Source organism: Triticum aestivum, chromosome 3B (genome assembly GCF_018294505.1).
Source record: "Triticum aestivum cultivar Chinese Spring chromosome 3B, IWGSC CS RefSeq v2.1, whole genome shotgun sequence".
Taxonomy (NCBI): domain Eukaryota; kingdom Viridiplantae; phylum Streptophyta; class Magnoliopsida; order Poales; family Poaceae; genus Triticum; species Triticum aestivum.
Genome location: NC_057801.1, coordinates 844,449,610 through 844,469,185, shown reverse-complemented (window position 1 = coordinate 844,469,185; position 19,576 = coordinate 844,449,610).

Genomic DNA, 19,576 nt, shown 5'->3' with positions numbered 1-19,576 from the left:
ACGCCGCCGCCGCCGCCGCGAGGTCCTGGAGGCGAACCCGCTGGGCTTGGTCATAGTGGCCGCTCCCCTACCGCCGCGAGGTCCTGAGGCGCTGGCGCTGGCACGAGGTGCTGGAGGCGAACCCCCGGCTGCGCTTGGTCGTAATGGCTGCTCAACGGAGCAAGGTACTACGCCCCCTGCCCTCATCTCTTCCTTCCCTCCCTCCCTGCACCTTGTGCGGGCGCTAATCCGAATTCCCTAGATGAAATAATCGGGATCTCTGTCAGTACTGGTTTGGCAATGCAAACAAATGTGTTTAGACAGTACGTACATTATAACTTCTTCTTGGTCTGAAACAAAACAATCTACCTAGCTATGCATTCATCAAGGGAATTCAGTGCTAGGTCGTTCGGTGATGGCAACAACAGAGAAAATGAACATGGAGTTTTGAGTTGTGGGTTGGCTGTAGCAGTACAGCTAGCTTTATGATTGGCTGAAACAATTCTTCAATTTGTTTTAGAGTAAACATGCTATCTGAATCATCATCAGTGCAAAAAGGGGGTGATCTTTTCTTGTAAAGTATATTTAACTGAAGTGAGTCCGATGAACTGGGGGTGATCACCATGGCCATCACGGCAGATACTAACTACTCCCTCCGTCCCATAATATAAGATCGTTTTTACACTTGAAAGGCTCTTATATTATGTGATGGAGGGAGTAGTTAAGATAAAAAGGTGGATGATTACACCGACCGGTTCAACATATCTTGCACATGCATGCCTTAATTTCTAATGCCCCCCCCCCCCCCCCCCCCCCTGAAATTTAGGTGCTAAGAGTCTTGTCTACTGTCTGAAAACTTAGGTGAAAATTTCAGATGATTTATGGAACATTCAACTTCAAAATGTGGCTTGTTTCAATGGAACATCAATGTCCGATTGCATGTTCTCTTTGTTCACTAATGTAAGACGTTTGGGGAGCTCTAGAACGTCTTTCATTAGTGAACAGAGGGAGTACATAGCAAGACACCTGCAATAGCTAGACTTTTATTGATTTTCTTAGTGGCATATTTTTCCTTGTTAGAACAAAAATGGGTATTGGGTTGAGCTTTTCTTAATAATTTTCTTAGTTTTTCATGGATTCACTATTATGTGACTCATTTCCTTTTCTACATGATTTTAGTTGTTTGACTGAGGCCTATTTTGGGAAACCAATTGCTTTGATGTTACACTTTACTGTTGTCACGATTGAAATTCAACATAATAGAGCACATTTTTCATCTGCCACATGATCGGCACCAATTGCTTATTTGTATGTTATATGAAGTAAGACATGGCCGATCGATCCTAAATATCCTCTGTCCTTTGCATGTGACGACGATGTTCTCTGAATTCTGATCTCTCTCCCGTGTTTTCGGACGACAATGATCAGTAGTAGCAGTAGTCCTTTGCACAATTTTACTTCTCTGTGTGCAGTTTAAAAGCTAGGAAAAAATGGGAGCCATGAATACCTGCATTGCTCTCATGTCATCTCTGTCGGTGTCAAAACCGGCGGATCTCGGGTAGGGGGTCCCGATCTGTGCGTCAAGGCTGATGGTAACAGGAAGCAAGGGACACAGATGTTTACCCAGGTTCGGGCCCTCTCGATGGAGGTAAAACCCTACTTCCCGCTTGATTAATATTGATGATATGGGTAATACAAGAGTAGATCTACCATGAGATCACAGAGGCTAAACCCTAAGAGCTAGCCTATGATGGTATGATTGTAATTGTGATTGGGCCTTCTAAGGACCAACCTCTACGGTTTATATAGACACCGGAGAGGGCTAGGGTTTACATTGAGTCGGTTACAAGGAAGAAAACATAATGTCCGGATCGCTAAGCTTGCCTTCCACGCCAAGGAGAGTCTCATCTGGACACGGGCCGAAGTCTTGAGTCTTGTATCTTCACGCTTCAATAGTCCGGACGTTGTACACAGTCCGGCTGTCCGGATACCCCCTAATCCAGGACTCCCTCAGTAGCCCCTAAACCAGGCTTCAATGACGATGAGTCCGGCGCACAGTATTGTCTTCGGCATTGCAAGGTGGGTTCCTTCTCTGAATACTCCAAAGTAGTTAGCAAACACTCGAATCGTGTCCAGATCCACAAAATGATCTTTACACACCGCTGTAGAGAGAATGATATTTCACAAATGCAATCTGGTGACAACTTTTTCTGATGACGTGACACGTTATTACGGTCGGATCATTATTCGAGCCGTTTTCCCACAACCAGCTACAACACATATTACGAGGCGGTTTCTGTGACACGTCTTGTCAAAGCAGAGATCGTGTCCCCTTATTACGGGATTCTCATCAATACGGGTATGGGTAATCTAACCGTGCCGCTAATCGCGGCGAGTGGGAGGCAGACGGGTTCCACCAGGCAAGTGGGGAGGCACAAAAAGCATTTACCGCCTCTATAAGGAGGTCAGGTTTCTTTCTCTTTTACCCACGCCTTCTCCTCCCGCTAGCTCATTCCCCTTTGTTCGAGCCCTAACGCCCAAGCACTCTTCTTCTCCATCGAAGAGAGGTTTTCCAAAGATGTCCGGATCCGGAGCAGGAGGCAGATGGATGGCCTCGACTGTCCAGGAGAAGGACATCAAGAAGCTCCGGGGAGCCGGGTATCTGGCCCAGAAGATCGGCCACCGTCTTCCACCGGCGGGACAGGTCGTCCCCACTCCGGAATCTCACGAGAGAGTCGTGTTCCTTCCCCATTTCGTCCGTGGGCTCGGGTTTCCCCTTCACCCGTTCGTTCGGGGAGTCATGTATTACTACGGGATCGATTTTCATGATCTTTCCCCCAACTCCTTCCTCAATATCTCGACGTTCATCGTCGTGTGCGAGGCTTTTCTCCGGATCCCACCTCACTTCGGCCTATGGCTGAAGATCTTCAATGTGAAGCCCAAGGTGGTGAGTGGCGAACACGCCGAGTGCGGCGGCGCCATGGTAAGCAAGATGCCCAAGGCTGTTTGGCCGAAAGGCGCTTTCAACGACTCCGTCAAGGAGTGGCAGCAGCAGTGGTTCTATATCACCGAACCACGCGGCAAAAAGTGGGCGGCAGCTCCAGAGTTCAGATCCGGAGCTCCACTGCGGCTCACGTCCTGGCCCAAGAAGGGACCGAACTGGTGCTCGTCCGATGAGCTATTACTGCTCCAGACGCGCATTCAGGGTGTGGTCGATAGGGACGTCAAACTCGTCGACGTAGTCCAGGTGATGCTAGTTCGCCTGGTTCTCCCCTGTCAGCGCCGAGCTTGTACTCTGTGGGAGTTCGATCCAGCCGAGCACCAAACCCTTCGGGAGCTTTATGATTCCTCCCACAAGGATATCTGGAAGGTGATCTTTAAGTCCGGCAAATCGTGGCCGGGCCCCACCGAGGACCGTGGGTATCAATCATCCCATTCTCCAAGATCGGTAAGTCACAACCACGCTCTGTCTATTCATGCTTCAGCTGGCATGTCATGAGGGAGACACCTTAATCGTGTTTCATTGTGACCTTAGGGATGGATAAAAAAGGTGGAGCAGATACATTGTCCAGCCCCCCTGCCGAAGGGACCGGCCGGACCTCTTCTGACAAAGATGCTGGTCCCCACGCCTTACAAGCCGCTAAAGAAAGAGGCCTCCAAGAAGGTCAAGAAGACCCGGAGTGTCCTTCGCTGTCGCGAGGCTTCGGACGCCAAATCCGAAGACTCCAGCGACAATCCTTCGTCTGAGGACGAGGAGGAGGAAGAAGAGGAGGATGAGCCTCACTCTGCTGACGGGAGGAAGAGGGCGGCCTCCACATCTCTGGAGGCCGGATCGCGCAAGAGGGGGAAAGATTCCCTCCCAGGGGCATCCCCCACGGCTGCTGATAGCAGCCCCGAGTGGGATCCCAGGGCCCAGCCCCTGGAGAAGTCGTAAGTACATAGAATCCAAACTCACATACGCGTCCGGGATTGTTTTCGGGTTCATCGGCTTTAACTGTTGCCGCATTTTGCATAGCCCGGCGAGGTCTTGCGCCGGACAGTCCTCGTCGGAGGATTCACTGGGCTCAGACGCCTTGGCGAGCGAGACGCCTCCGCGGGCCCCTTCCCCAAAGTCCAGGCGTGACACCGAGGTGTTGTCCCGACAGGACCCGGACTAGGGGGGACATATCCCCGTTGCCAGACACGTGGGGGCGGATAAGGCCCCTGGGACCTCTAAGGTTCCAGAGTTGAGCGGACAGCCACCTTCGATGGTGGGGGGCTTGCCTACCCTGCCGGCATCCTCTGTTCGAGTAGAGCTGCCCAGCGGTCTATCGATAGCGTTGAAGAACACATCTATCATCGATGAGCACCGCACTCTCATTGGCGCGGTGGTTGAGAAGGTTCAGTCCGCCGAGAGCGGGCTGAACGAGTCCTGCTTTGGTCTTATAAAGGCCTTTGAGGTATGTTTCCTAAGAAACCTTTGAGGAATTGTCATAATAGGAGTAGTAGCCCCTGATACGCTGTCCGGCGGAGAAGACGGAGCTGGGCAGGGGATCAAATCTTCCGCTTTCGCAGTAGCTTATGTGAACGACATATACCCCTTTATGTGAAAACAAGCTTCCGCCGAGAGGACGGCCGCTTATAATGCGGAAGTGTCCGAACTGAAGCATAGCCTTGCACGGGCCGAGGAAGAACTCAACCTTGTAAATAAGCAACTGGAAGACAAGCAAGGTATGTTGAAAACATTTGTCTTGAAGTTGGCACGAATGAATAGTTGTGCATAATGAGAAACATTTGTATTGTATGCTCTAGGAGCGGGTGCCGAACACGAGGCACTAAAGAAAGCTTTGGCTGATGCCAACAAGAAGGCTGAGGCCGAATAGGCGCTTCGTGAAAAACACAAGGCCAGGGTTATCGCAGCTGAGCAAGAGCTCCAGGAAGCTGTGAAGAAAAGCGAGGGCTTGGAGCAGAGTCTAAAAGGGAAAGAATCCGAACTCGCCCAAGCTTTTGAGGCTGCGGAAGGTGCTCGGGAAGAAGCCCGAGGTGCTGCGCGGGACATGCAGGAGGCCCGGAAAGTTGCGGCTGGTAAGGCCTTCTGTATTCTTAGCTCTTTATATGTGATAATGGGAAGAATCCTAAGCGGAAAGCTGAATTCTTATTTTGCCAGGGGCTTTTGCGAATCTTCCTCACAGCATATCAGATGCTGCCCAATTCTACCGAACCGAGGAAAAAAAGTCTGCGGAGAGGGATTTCTGGTCGCAGTATCTAGCGCCGAACTATTCGGTGCCATTTATCGATGAGCTGAAACAGCTGGTCGAACTGCATCAGGCGGCTAAACTAGCCATGAAGGACTTAGTTGTCCGGCTGTGGCCTGCGGAGCCGATTCCAAGCAGTTACTCCGGACTTGTCAAGCGGATTGTGGGCGCGTGTCCTCGGCTTGATGCTATCAAGCGATCAGTCTATATAGAAGGCGCGCGCATGGTGTTTGCCCGTGCAAAAGTGCATTGGGGGAGGCTTGACGCGGAGAAGCTGATGACTGAGGGGCCGCCGGAGGGTAAGGAGCACCGCAAGCCCGAGCTTTACTATGAAAGTGTACTGAAAGGGGCCCGCCTTGCGGCAGACAAGTGTGCTAAAGACATTATATTTCCCTGTGGGCATTTGTGCCGCTTTTTGTAATATGGGATAATGGCATGTTTATTATATATTGCCTGTTTTGTTTGAACATATGTTCTTCCTGTGCGACTATTTATTGTATGCAAATCCTGAGAGTTGGCCAGTCGTCGGCTTCTGCCCCCTTGTAAAAAGAATACGGGGGTGTTCGGGATATATCTGAACGCTCTTTATCCCATAGTTGGGTCCTTTTAAGGAGGTGTCTCTTTTCGCGAACCAGGCAATCGGACTATAAGGCTTTATTACTCTCACTTAGCCATAGGAATTTGAGTATGGTCGGCGCAGCCCCTAGTGTTCGGAAGGCCGAACTAGGGGCTCTATTGGCGCCTGATCAGAAGACTGATCCGTCGCACTCAGCATTTATAATGGCGTTGTGCGGAATAAATCTTTAAGGATTTTATGACCTCTCGAACAGCTGACCAGCTCTCGCTTCATCATGACGGTCGGTTTTCGGCTTTCTCTACTGAGGTGCTCGTCCGGCTGAACCGGGACACAATCACAGTAGTTCTCCCAGCGCTACCTTAGCTGACAGAGCGGAACATAAGGTACCAAAACATGGGACCCGGGCAAACACAACCAATGACCCAAGACATGATTCGGAGTTGATGCATATAGTGCTATAAGTTCAGGGTGCCGAGCGACCGAAAAGGTGGTCGGACTTTATTGCCGTACTATGAAGCCCCTGGTGTAACCGGGCGAACGCGGAGCGTGGCTGTCATTTTCGGCAAAGAGGCGTCGGCGATAAATGACGGCCGGTAATTGTTATTTTAAGTCTATGCATTGTAGTAGGATGATATGTCTATGCATATGAGTATGATGTATGAAAAGAGGTGTTATTTGGTGGAACCTGTGGTGGCCGGACTGGAGGGAGTTGTGAGTGGATCAAGAATGAATCTGAACTGTCTTCTACCTGCATGTTTCTGCCATTGTGTGTCCGGGCTAATTCCATGCTGCCAATCCTGTTATGTGTCAATCGTTAGTTTGTAAATGCAAAATGCTTGAAGGCAGCTGGGTGTCCTCTTGTTGTTGGTCCCAGGGTCCCTAATCGGGCCCCGGTGTGCCCAGCCGTTATACCGTGAGGTAGTGCGGACTCCGCAATGGGTGTTCAGATGGTTGGCCTGAGTAATTTACCACGTGGAATCTAGTCGACGTGGTTTATCCCGTTGGCATACGGTAAACTACAGCATGGTGGGAAGGTGCCAAAGATTTATTCTTTGGCGTAGCATTTTTTGGGTGATCCGAAGACAACCGTTAGACTGGTGGGCCAATAAAACTTGGCCTTTGCGCCTTACATCTTTTAGGAGATGTTATTCATGGCTTCATACCCTTGTGGGCTTTGCGTGTTATGGAGCCCCCGGACTACTAGGTCTAGAGGTACTGCAATTAACTTGCTATGGTTTATGTGATCCTGGGCGATCGGCCGTACTGTTATGCTCTGGGGGGGGGGGGGTTCTTGACGAGGCGCCTCCCCTTATTGCTTCCGGCATGCGACCAGCCGCTTTGTTTTGAGGATCCTGCATTCTCTATTGGTATGCTTTGCCGTCCTTCTAGGAGTACCATGAATTTCGCATGGTTGATCGAGCGTGTGGCTCGGGCCGACTAGGCTTGAGCTGCTCTTTCTCCGTTGACCGGACTGGTATTTACTGGACCTGGCACCAGTTTCCTTGACTTGACGTTTGTTGCCGTTGCGCCGATGCTTGAGGGTGCCTCTTCGTGTATGCTTCTTACCGTCTTGGACCATAGTGATGTCTGGACGTCTGGGTGCGTGCCTGTGGTTTTCCTGCTCGAGTTGAGGTAGCCAGTTGTGCCGTGTATGCCCTTTGCTGGGGCTGTCGAGTTCGTACTTTCCGGTGGCCAGTACCTTGGTCCACCTATCCACTAGCACGTCCTGGTCAGCTTTAAGCTGCTCTTGCTTCCTTTGCAGGCTCCTTGCCGTGGCCATGAGCCATCGCTTGAAGAGAACTTGTTCCACTGGATCTTCAGATACGCCGAATTCGTCATTGCCGAGGCTTACCTCGTCGGGCGGGGGTGTATAATTGCCCCTCTCCAAATATCCCATCATGACCGGTCCGGCCTGCTTGAGGGTAGGCTGATCAGGGCTGTATTCCTCTTTGGCACCATCCGGACTGCTTTCGTCTCCGGGGCCGATGTTGATGTGGCGGGGCTTGGAGTGGCGCCGATGACGCACATATTTTGCTTTTCTCCCTTAGGGGTTATCCTCCGTTGCCTCGCCGCCATTGGTTTTCTTTGGAGTGTCCACCATATATATATATATCGTATGAGGAGGTGGTCGCCCACCGCCCTGTGAGCGGTGGTTCCTGTAGTTCTCCTGCATCGTCGTCCATACCGTCGTTGTCTTCGGAGTCGAAGTCAAGCACGTCGGTTAAATCATCGACCATGGCAATGAAGTGGGTGGTGGGTGGGCGACGGATTCTGTCGTCGCCGGCTTCCCACTCAAGCCGGACATAGTTCGGCCCAGAGCCTCCTGACAAAGAGAGAGACTTCAATGAGTTCAGCATATCGCCAAAGGGCGAGTGCTGAAAGACGTCCGCCGCGGTGAACTCCATCACCGGAGCCCAACCAGGCTCGACGGGCTCGGGGGCGCGCGGACTGGAACCTACAACCGGATATGAATCCGGGGGTCCAGAGTCACAGGCTCCCTCAGAAGTGAGGTCTGTGTTCGGCTCCATCGCCAATGTGGGTACGGCCTGCGGGGCGGGGTCCAGCCCTCCGCCCTTAGGCGACGCAACCTGCCCCGGATTTAGATCCGAGGCTTCTGCCGGGGCGATATCCCGAGCATCGTCTGACAGCAGGTCTAAGCCGTGCTCATCGTGACTGTTCGGCGCTCCTGGCGCTCGCCCGAATCCGTCGAAGGTCAAGTCTCCACGAATATCCGCTGTGTAGTTTAGGTTTCCGAACCTGATTTGATGGTGAGGGGCGTAGCTGTCGATCTGCTACAGATGGCCAAAAGAATTGGCCTGCAGTGCGAGGCCGCCGAACACGAAGATCTGTCTGGGGAGGAAAGTCTCGCCCTGGACCGCGTCGTTGATGATGATTGAAGGAGCCATCGAGCCCGACAGCGACGACACAGAGGAACTCTCAATGAAAGCACCAATGTCGGTGTCAAAACCGGCGGATCTCGGGTAGGGGGTCCCGATCTGTGCGTCAAGGCTGATGGTAACAGGAAGCAAGGGACATAGGTGTTTACCCAGGTTCAGGGCATCTCGATGAAGGTAAAACCCTACTTCCTGCTTGATTAATATTGATTATATGGATAATACAAGAGTAGATCTATCACGGGATCGTAGAGGCTAAATCCTAAGAGCTAGCCTATGATGGTATGATTGTAATTGTGATCGGGCCTTATAAGGACCAACCTCTCTGGTTTATATAGACACCAGAGAGGGCTAGGGTTTACATGGAGTCGGTTACAAGGAAGGAAACATAATGTCCGGATCGCCAAGCTTGCCTTCCACGCCAAGGAGTCCCACCCGGACACGGGCCGAAGTCTTCAGTCTTGTATCTTCACGCTTCAATAGTCCGGACGTTGTACACAGTCCGGCTGTCCGGATACCCCCTAATTCAGGACTCCCTCAATCTCCATGGATGAAAAAGGGTGTATAGTGCCATTGTTGTTCATCCTCTCCCTTTGTCACGAGACTTGTCTTGATCAACTTAGCTGACAAAATGGCTACCTGTCTCGTTTTTTCATCAGCCTTCACCTCTGCAGTTTTCTTGGCACGAAAAGTCAACAAATGTATGTGTTGATGGAATCTGGAGATCTAGAAAAGAAAGCTTATTACTAACTTTTGTTTGTGTTTTTGTCAGCCATGAGTGAACGCACTCGATGGGTGGACCACATTGCTAGTAGTGCCATCAAACGACCCACAATTACCATCCGAAACCACATTGCTAGTCATTCTGGTAGCTCTGGGTTCGGATGAACCACATTGCTAGTAGTGCCATCAAACGACCCATAGTGTTGTGGACCCCGAAGGCCGATAGTGCTAGTTATGGGTTCAGATGACTCATCGATGGAGATGCCGATGAGTAGCACCGCCCGACTTTGACGGAAGACGACCCGTGATGACGAAGTTGAGCAGTCGCGCAGAGCGCTTCCCAAAAACTTAATTTCTCCTCTCGCGGTGCAGGATCACAAGGATGAAAGATTCTGGAGACTTGCTCTCCTGCGCGCCCGGCGTTTAGGACAGAGTAGACTACAGTGACAGAGCAAATTGTGAGACGAAGCAAAACCCTAGGTGTTTTTGGTGTATCTTTGGCCGAGGCTGGTAAGTAGTATATATAGGTGAACCAGAGACGGTATCGTGTCGCGATCACGATCTCAATCCAACTTGGTTTCCAAGTCAAACTTACTAGACAGGGAAACAATGAAATTGTCCGACAAGACACCAAAAAACAAACGGCATAGGGAAGTTGTGCTCCTGCAAGACAACAAATTTAAGTGAACCATTCGCGCGCATGTTGCACATACGCCTCGGCCCCGGCCAGGCGAGCGAGCGCGTGTGGTCTTGTTTTTCTCTCCTTCACACCTCACTAAGTGTGGTGTAGAGAACCCACTATATAAAGAGGTTCAACACTTCCTCAACTAGCGGTACTAGACAAAACTTTCCTTCTAGAACAAAGTTACCACGGTTTGCGCGTAAGTTATGTGGGGTCTTGTCTAATTGTTGGTGTTCACACAAAAGTTACCGAGGTACCTTGTCTAACTTGGTGTTCTCGTCTGATTTTTGCTGGCGGCCTGTGAGCAATTAGGCATGACCAGTTTAAGTAGTAGAGTTTTTTCAGGGAAAGCTTTTAGTAGAGTTATTGAAGGTTCAGTCCTCAAATGACAAAATGAAATGAGTACCGGCCGCTTCCATAGTTGACCCAAATGTATGTATCTGCTTGCTGACACCCTTTCCAGCTTGAAGATTACTGAAGCTGTTTATCATTCCGTAGATACCAGATGATATAAATGAAGTGGTGGAGTCTCATAACCAAATGCTGGACAGAATGGTATGTTGTATCTACTACTTGAACCTTATCTTCCCCAAAAGATCTGAATGTACTGCTGCTGCTATCTTAAGAACACATGCCTTATTCAGGGAAATGACAGATTCATCAAGGGAGTTTCTCTCTGGAACAGTGGACAAATTCAAGATGGTAAGCGTCCGGATTAAATAACTCGTCATGCATCTTCTGCTCGTATTCTCCAGAGACTGACTGCGCCAGGTAACCTGACCTAACCCTGCCGGGGAGGCATGGGCGTTGCTGCGGCGCGCGAGGTCAAGTCCGGTGTGCAGGCGGCCGATGGAGACGATGCGCAAGTCCGGCTGCCAGCTGTTGCTGACCTCGCTGCCAGCGGAGGTGCTCGACGCGCCGAGCAATGTGGTCATTGTCGATGGGCCAGGGAAGATGGGCGTCATCAAAAAAACATCGAAGCGACGAGCGAGGCTGGATAGGAAACGAGCCACGATCGATTCGTTCGGCAGTTTTGCAAAAATAAAACTCCGGTGTGCGAGTTACATATTCCCTTGACGAATCTACCCCTTGAAAAAAAACTACCCCACAAAAAATATGTAACGGTCACACCGCTATTAAAAATTTCCCATAATTTCAATCTCGTAACTTTTATTTTTCCACCGTCGGATTGAGGTGGATGGACGGCTCCTAAATTCGCCAATCACCATAACAGTTGTAGTCCAACAAATCTGCCGGTAGTGGTTCGTACAGGTTACTTCTGGTCTAGAATAGGTATGGACGGCCTTTACTGTGTGGTTTTGTACCTAACTAGCAAGTGATGTATGCAGTTGTTTGTTATTTCTCTTATGAACCCTAAGTATGATTCCTACAAACTGCTGATTTTGATGCTAGCTACTATACACTGCAGATAAAAAATTATTTGGTTCAGTTTTGTTCCATCCTATCTTATATTCTTTCTATTTGATCTGGATCATAGAAAAAAGAATGTTGTTGCAGTTCAGTTGAGCAAATTGAGGCCCCTGGCATCGGCCAGGAAGAGTGATCTAAGCGCCACCGAGAGAATGGCATGGGACGACATCTTCTTATTTTTTCTGGGTCCAAGCCAGGTGCATGACTTGTGAAGCAGCTGGTCATCCAAGTCCAAGGCAATATCTGGTGTATACATGGAACACACACGGCAAGTTCCTCCATCTCTAATAAATTGCTATCTGACTTTGTTTAATCGTGTTTGTGTAGAATTAGACGGCCATGGATCTACTATTTTCCTCCCCAAATTGTAGGGTAATTTCCCATTGTTATTAGAGGGATTGCAGCATTCTTGCTGGCTAACATGCATGTTATGGCTTTAAGCAATACATCATCTTAACAGAACTTTGGGAGGCTCACAATTACATATGGACGGTATGGTTCTACTGGTAGGTACGTTCCGTTCCGAAATCTGTAGTATACTTTACTGACATATATAACATGCATATTGATCTGTTGTTCCCCTGGTGCTCTCTATTAGGTAACATAATCTTTCTAATTGGTGGCCCAACTAGAATTTTTTTTTTGAACACAGTATAGACGCAAGCGCTCATATACACGCGCATACACTCACTCCTATGAACGCGCGCACACACACACCCTACCCCTATGAGCACCTCCGAAAGACTGAGCCGGCATATCATCTTGAAATTTACAAAGTCACCATAGGCACCTCGTCATCGACAGGAACGTCTCCTCCCACTGAATGCGCATCGCTGGAAATCCTGAAATAATTTCAGGAATAAATGCGAGCATCAGGACTTGAGCCCTGGTGGGTTGGGGATACCACAGTCCCTCTAACTGTCCAACCACAGGTTGGTTTGCGGCCCAACTAGCTTTGGCAGATATCCCCATGCATGGCTACTGTAGTTTTCTGCTCTGCAAGTAGCTGGCATGTCGTTCTATCTGGTTTAGGTTTAATTAATCCCAGTAAAAATAAACGTCTGTAAATATTCACACTAAAATTCCTAGTGCTAATTTTTTGATTGGAAGGTCCCCTTACTAAAAAGGAAAATTGTGCTGATACCTGACATGCTCTGTTTTCATATACCGCCTCAAATTGATCATGAGGTATAACAAGTATAAGCCCTATTGTCTATATATTATGTTTTGATTTTACAATTAGTTTGGTACTCTCATATTATTAGCATACCCGATATTTTCTCTTCATATTTAAGGACCCTGATTATTTTTGACTTTATGGCACCATCTCTCCATATGCATCTGCCTCATAGAAAGTCTACCAGCGGATACATGTCCACTGTCCCATCTCTCCATATTTAAGAACCCTGATTATTTTTCTGATTGGAAGTTATGTCAATGTTCATGACTAAGACTCAGGGATCAGCAATCCATGAGACGTGCATGCAAAGATGAAGACAAAAGCTCCCCAGCAAGATGAAAGTTAAATGAGTCCACGTGCAACTACCTAATTATGGTGTTGGTATCTTTGATCAAGAGGATAACAACCTTCATACCCGGCGTCAGGCACATGGTTGTTATAGGAATTGAGAGAATGTCATCTAACGTCATTTATTTATTCTGAACAGATGTGTACTATATACTTGAGCTAGGCTATTATCTGGTCATTTGATTTGACTTCTTTGTTCCACAGATAATCTTCCTCACGCTTAATGTGGTTAGAGATAACATTTCTTGCTGAGTGGTATATTTGTGTCAATATAATAGACACTTTGTATCGGTCTGAGTTGTTATTTGACCATTCTTTCTATTATATAGAAATGGAATGTGCTTCGTTCAAGGAGAAGAGCATGTTGGCAATAATCTTGCCTAATGTCACGTGGTGAGTACAGCTAGATAGATTGATTCGTTTCCACGTAGTAGTACATGTCCGTGTCATAGCTGGAGTGAGTAGCTGAGTTTGGTAAAGTTTGTAATCAAGCTTGCCGGTGATTAGGAATACCAGGAGTCCGGCTAGGATAGTGTTAGTGCAGCACACTTCCGTGTTGGATTAGAGTTTGGGTCGGAATTGTCATAGGAAGAAGTCACGTTGGTCAGTCCAATTAGAACTCGTGCGCGTACATCAGCCCATTATAAGATTGTAATGTTGTCGAGGAAAAAAAAGAGGCACAAACCTAAAAGTTCTGCGCGTGCGTGTCCAGCGTGTTTTCATGTGATTGATCCGTGGGCGAGTTCCAACAGAACATTGGATAAGCCAATGATAAACTACATTACTATCTGCATTGGTGAGATTATAAGATAATACTTCTTTTGCTGAATTGGTAGGCATTTTACTAGAGTGTAAACAACTAAAATAGAATTAAATACATTGGGATTTGAAATAATGACATGATGTGGTGAAAATACTCCAATGTTTGCTTGACTCACTAATCAGTGACTAGTACAAATAATATTGTTTATCTTTTATTAGGCTTTCTTGTGTTGTTATATTAGTAAAATAATGAAAACAGGCAACATGGCAACCATATGAAATAACAGTTCATACTGATTTTTTTCAATATAATAATAATAAATATTCACTTCCAAAGATCATTTAGTAATAAGTAATTTCATTATAGTCGACTTACATACAATGTGGTATAACTACTTTATATATGTGATGGTCTCGAGTGCATATATGTGATGTTGTATGTCTTGGAAAAATAGACCGCATTTATTTCTCCTTCCTAATGTCTTACAGAAGATATCTTTCTTAAGTTGAATCACTCAAAAGTTTGTAGTAATTGGCTATTCACATTGATATTTTACATAGTGTACATGGTGAACAGAGATTTCATGTAAATCTTTAGAGATAACAAAATAACATTGATGTTTTAATGAGCATTATAAAGTTCTATCCCGCGCATCGAGTTATAAGTGACATATAGAAAAGCAACAGTGGTGTTTATGGAGCAATCATCAGTGAAATTAGGCATAGACCTTTTTTTTTTATAAACTGTAGTATCATGTTTGAAGGTGGAGCCTCTAATGGTGATGCGCATCCCTTTTTCCAGGTAGACAAGGTAGCCTTTTATTGCTGGTTGATAATTATATATATCATTACAACAGAGCAATGAGGCGAATGATTCACAAAAATTAAAGTGCATACATATAGTAGCTTAAGAGTTACTAACTAGGAAGCAAGGTCGGCTTGCACAAGTGGTGGCACGTGGTAAGTTCATGTTGTTACCATCGCAACAAGACACCTAGCTTAGAACCCCTACCACCAGACATGTCCGATTTAGCACCGTCACCATGGGCCAGAGCGGGACGTACGCTCGTAATGTAAATCAGCAAGAAGCACAATCTTCAAGTCATCATACCGGGATCACTAACCTACCGGCCAACAGGGGGTAATAAGAGATGTTATATGGTAGATCGCAAAGTAAGATGCCACCATGGGTGCCATCCACAGGAAGGAAGAAGAATTCTTAAATGGATACCATCTTAAAGATAGAACCATTTTTTTAAAAGGATGCCATCTTAAAGATAGAACAAGTTTTAAAAATTATGGATAATGATATGCTCAGATCTTTCTGATATTAATTGTATGATATATGGAGTAAATGATCTCTATCTACAAGTCTATATAATAAAGATATAATCGTGTGAGCTTTTAGACGACCAAATAGTGAGGAGAAGAAGAACTTTGTGTCCGGTCTTATGGAAGGGAAAGCTATACTTCTTTGCCTCATGGTGATTGCGCAGCTTGGAAATTCCATTCATGTTGGTATGATATTGATCTCCATTTCCCTTTTTATTTCCTTTCTCATGAGAACTAGAGTAGAATAATATTTTTCACCCAAACTACGTAAACTTTCTTGGATTTTTTTCAATATGGACTTCTTTTAATGATGTGTGTTCTTCTCTACAGAGCAATGCTTTACTGGAATTGCATTTGGAGCCACTTTATGCACGAAATTAAAATGTCAATTATCCTGCATGAGAAAATGGGGACCAGAAGTCTCGAATTCTTACTGTAGGGAAGTCATCCCAAACTTTTGGCATTGTGCCTGTGTTGTTTGTGAGTCCTAGAACTGTACTAGGTCATGATGTTCAACGATGGATAATGATGTGGTCCAGTAATAAAACCTTCTTGTGATAGGCATTCAAGTTCCAATAATGGACAATTTTAGGTGTTCTATTTGATCAAGGTTGTCACCCAAAATTTGGGGCCCTGGGCAAAAAACGAATTAGGGCCCCAAATTTCGAACAGTTCATATAACATAACAGAAGAATTAATATGCTCAAAGCATACTCTCACTTTATTATATAACTAGTCGAATACTTGTCTGTTGCTACCGTCTGGAGGCTCCATTAAAGCCACTACCATAAGGATCAATATATGTGTATATGTCTCTTGGTTTAGCTCTGAGATTGTCCCGATTTCCTTGGAGGCTTAGTAAATAATGCGGTGTGGTATGCCCTATGTTGTTCATTAGTCTCTGTTTGTAAGAGCACGTAATAGGAATTCCTTACTCTAATGTACAAGAAATTATTTTACTATAAATGGATTACAATGGATGAGTCAATTTTTTTGGTTGTTTCCTTTTGTGTAGAAGCTTACACTAGTGCAAAAAAGCCTTGCTATGGCGTGGCAAAAATGGCCTTGCTGGCATGGACACACGACACCACCAATATGGCATCATTGTTAAAAAAATAGTGGTGGCGTTGGTGCCTACGTCAGCAGTATTATACGTGTTGCTGGCGTGCCACGTCGGCAACACCACCACTATATTCACTTACCTAAGGGCGTACAATGTAATTTGCACGCCATGAACGTTTCGTGTAGTAAAAATATATTTTTTTACACCATCTAACATTTAGCATTTCACAGTAAAAGTAAGCACATATATAACATTACACACTAGAACAATACCAAATAATAGAACATCACGAGTTAATAATTAAGTGACAATCTCACAAACATTATGTAGTATCTAGATCTCACAAACATTGCCTGTTAATAGAACATTACGAGCTAAAATAGTAGTAGATAGTGCTAATAAGTAGTTCATTTAGCATCTATGGCCGCGCCACACACATACTTCTAAATGAGGTCGATGACGATCATCATCCTCAAGTCATGGCGTCGGGTGTTCCTGATGGTGACTAAGATGGCCTGTCCAACCTGAAGATTCTTGCTATCAAGGAAGTTGTTCCACCCCCAGCGCTGAAGACAGTGCGACCGTCTTTGTCCACCACATATGCACAATTGGTGATGGAGCCCTGGCGGTAAGGCGTAGTCTAGCAATGCCTGTTTCATCTGGATCGATGCCACAACTCTCACTTAGCCTCTTAGGTAATTTCTAAAAAAAGACATATATGATAGATGAGCATGTCACATTACTACAATAAGTCCATATCACATTACTACACTAAGTATATCATCAAATTCTATACTAAGAATATCACAACATTACTACACACTAATAAGCATACGATGCATCACACATTACTACACTAATTAAGCATATCATCAAATTCTATACTAAGCATATATCATCACATTCTACACTAAGCATATCACATTGCTACACTAAGCATATCCTCAAATTCTACACTAAGGATATCACAACATTATTATACCAAGCATATTACATTACTACACAGTAAGCGTATCATCAAATTATACAGTAAGTATATCACAACATTACTAATTAAGAATATCAAATTTCTACACTAAGTAACATACTATGGATGGCGGTTAATATTCGTCCTTGTCAGGCGGGTCCCAAATGGCATCCCAACGTAGTCATCACGTGGAGGAAGTATGTACCAGAGGTTGCCCGATTCGTCCTCGCTCAGCCTCATTCTTTGGGCATAGAGAGCTTCATCAAGTGGGTCCTCATCATCTTCATCCTCCGATTTGAGGTAAATAACAACCAGCCTTGAAGTTTCTCTTCTGAAGGAGAAGCTGATCAATTCACCCCCAGTGAGATGCATGTGGGCGATCAAACGATCCCATTCATCTCCTCCAATCTGGGATATCTTCCGTCCCTTGTCAGCCTCCATAGTGTAGGGTCCACTAGGAGCGTCGAAGATCACAGTGTCATCGGTAATGAACTCGTTTAACTCAAATATCGCATTGCAAGGGACGCTCTGTGTAAGAAAAATCAATAAACAAACACATTGCATTATTGGAAATAGCAACAAAAACAAAATAACCAACTGTTAGAAACTTCATATAATGTGTTGCCCCTGCAGGAACAAAACACGGCTAGAAGTAGATGCGAAACTGCGTGCCAGTTGCAAGGTTGGTTGCGCACCTTGACATGGTGGTGGATGCGCTGTTCTACACAAAATATTATCGAAACTAAGCATATAATTGGTTTGTACACTAGTAAACCAATTTCTACTAAACATAATTGGAGTTTATTTTACACAAAACATATTGAAAACATATTGAAAACTAAGTATACAATTCTACCATAGTACTCCCGCCATTTCTTTTTACTCCGCATATAAGATTTGGTCAAAGTCAAACTACACAAAGTTTGACCAAATTTATATAAAAAACTATGAACATCTACAATACTAAAACTATATAGTATGAAAATACGTTTCATGGTGCATCTGATAATATTGATTTCCTATTGTGAATGTTTATATTTTTTAATATAAACTTATCAAACTCTACAAAGCTTGACTTTGACCAAACCTTATATGCGGACTAAAAAGAAACGGAAGGAGTAATTATATACACAAATAAACCAAAATCCACGGAGGGAGACACAAAGCAACAAATTCTACACTAGTAATTTATAGTTCATTTTATCTATTCCTAATATTCTGGACACTCAAAATATTTCTAATAAAAATGCATTATAAATATCGGATTCTACACAATCGGATTATCAATAAAATTTCTACACAAAGCAATCCATGCAACTATTTGGATTCTACATCACACAAGCAATCCATGATATCTATACCTATACTAATTTGAGACTCCCAAAGAATTCCCACATTAATCAGTACTTGGGACCCATTAATCTTGTGGGGCTGAGTTATTACATTCGAGACCAACCCGTATATCCAGTGCAGACATCTATTTTTTTTCAAATACAAAAAAATGAGATGACTCTTTCACCGTGTTCTTCCCCAGAGTTCGTTCAAAACTTTATAAACTATCAATCTGCTTGCACCGGTAAAAAAAAACTCTCTTTCGTAAAAAAAGAAAATTAATATCTCCACGAACCCTCTCCTCTTTCTCTACACCCCATCAAAAAAATCAATCTCTCCACGACGTCTCTCTTATTTCTCTCTCCATGTCACCCGACCACCGTCCACTCGATTTCTATCAGTTCCAGCCGCTTCGAGAAGTGCGTCCTCCAGCTGGAAAGATCAGGCGCACATTTTCCATTAGGGAGACTACATGTGAGTGTTTAGATAAACTAAGCCAGGATTCTACTGTTGTACGTCACATATTATAGGGTGAACTACATCCTAGGATCGTGCAAGATTGCATTGGGAAGGAATCTAGCCGACTGACCTTATCGTAGTGAAGCGGCCGCCGATCTGCATGTGGTACCTCTGCTAAGAATCCAGACAGCCACAACCTTCTAGAGGAAGAAAACATGAGCTGCTGCACGTATTGCTGCGAGACCATGGGTTTCCTGGTGGAATTTGATCCTCCCATCTTAATCTTAACTAGCAAAGTGGCCCGCTCGATGCGTGGGCTAGGATTTTATGAAGTTAAATGTTTAGAATATATTATTTGATTTTCCAAAGGAAAACTGAAATCAAATGTGGTGACAGTTTCAAATATAAGGATTTTGCGAATAAGGTTTTATCTTTTGTAAGTTTGGGTTTTTATTGATAACATAAGTAGATGTGTTGTCTGGTAATTCTTTATATTCTAATCATGCATATAATACAAACTGTAGTATTATGATCGACAACATTCTTAAAATTATAGTTGTATTTTTTTTGACATTTTTATCATGTTGCTTCGTTTTTTATGTAAACAAAAATT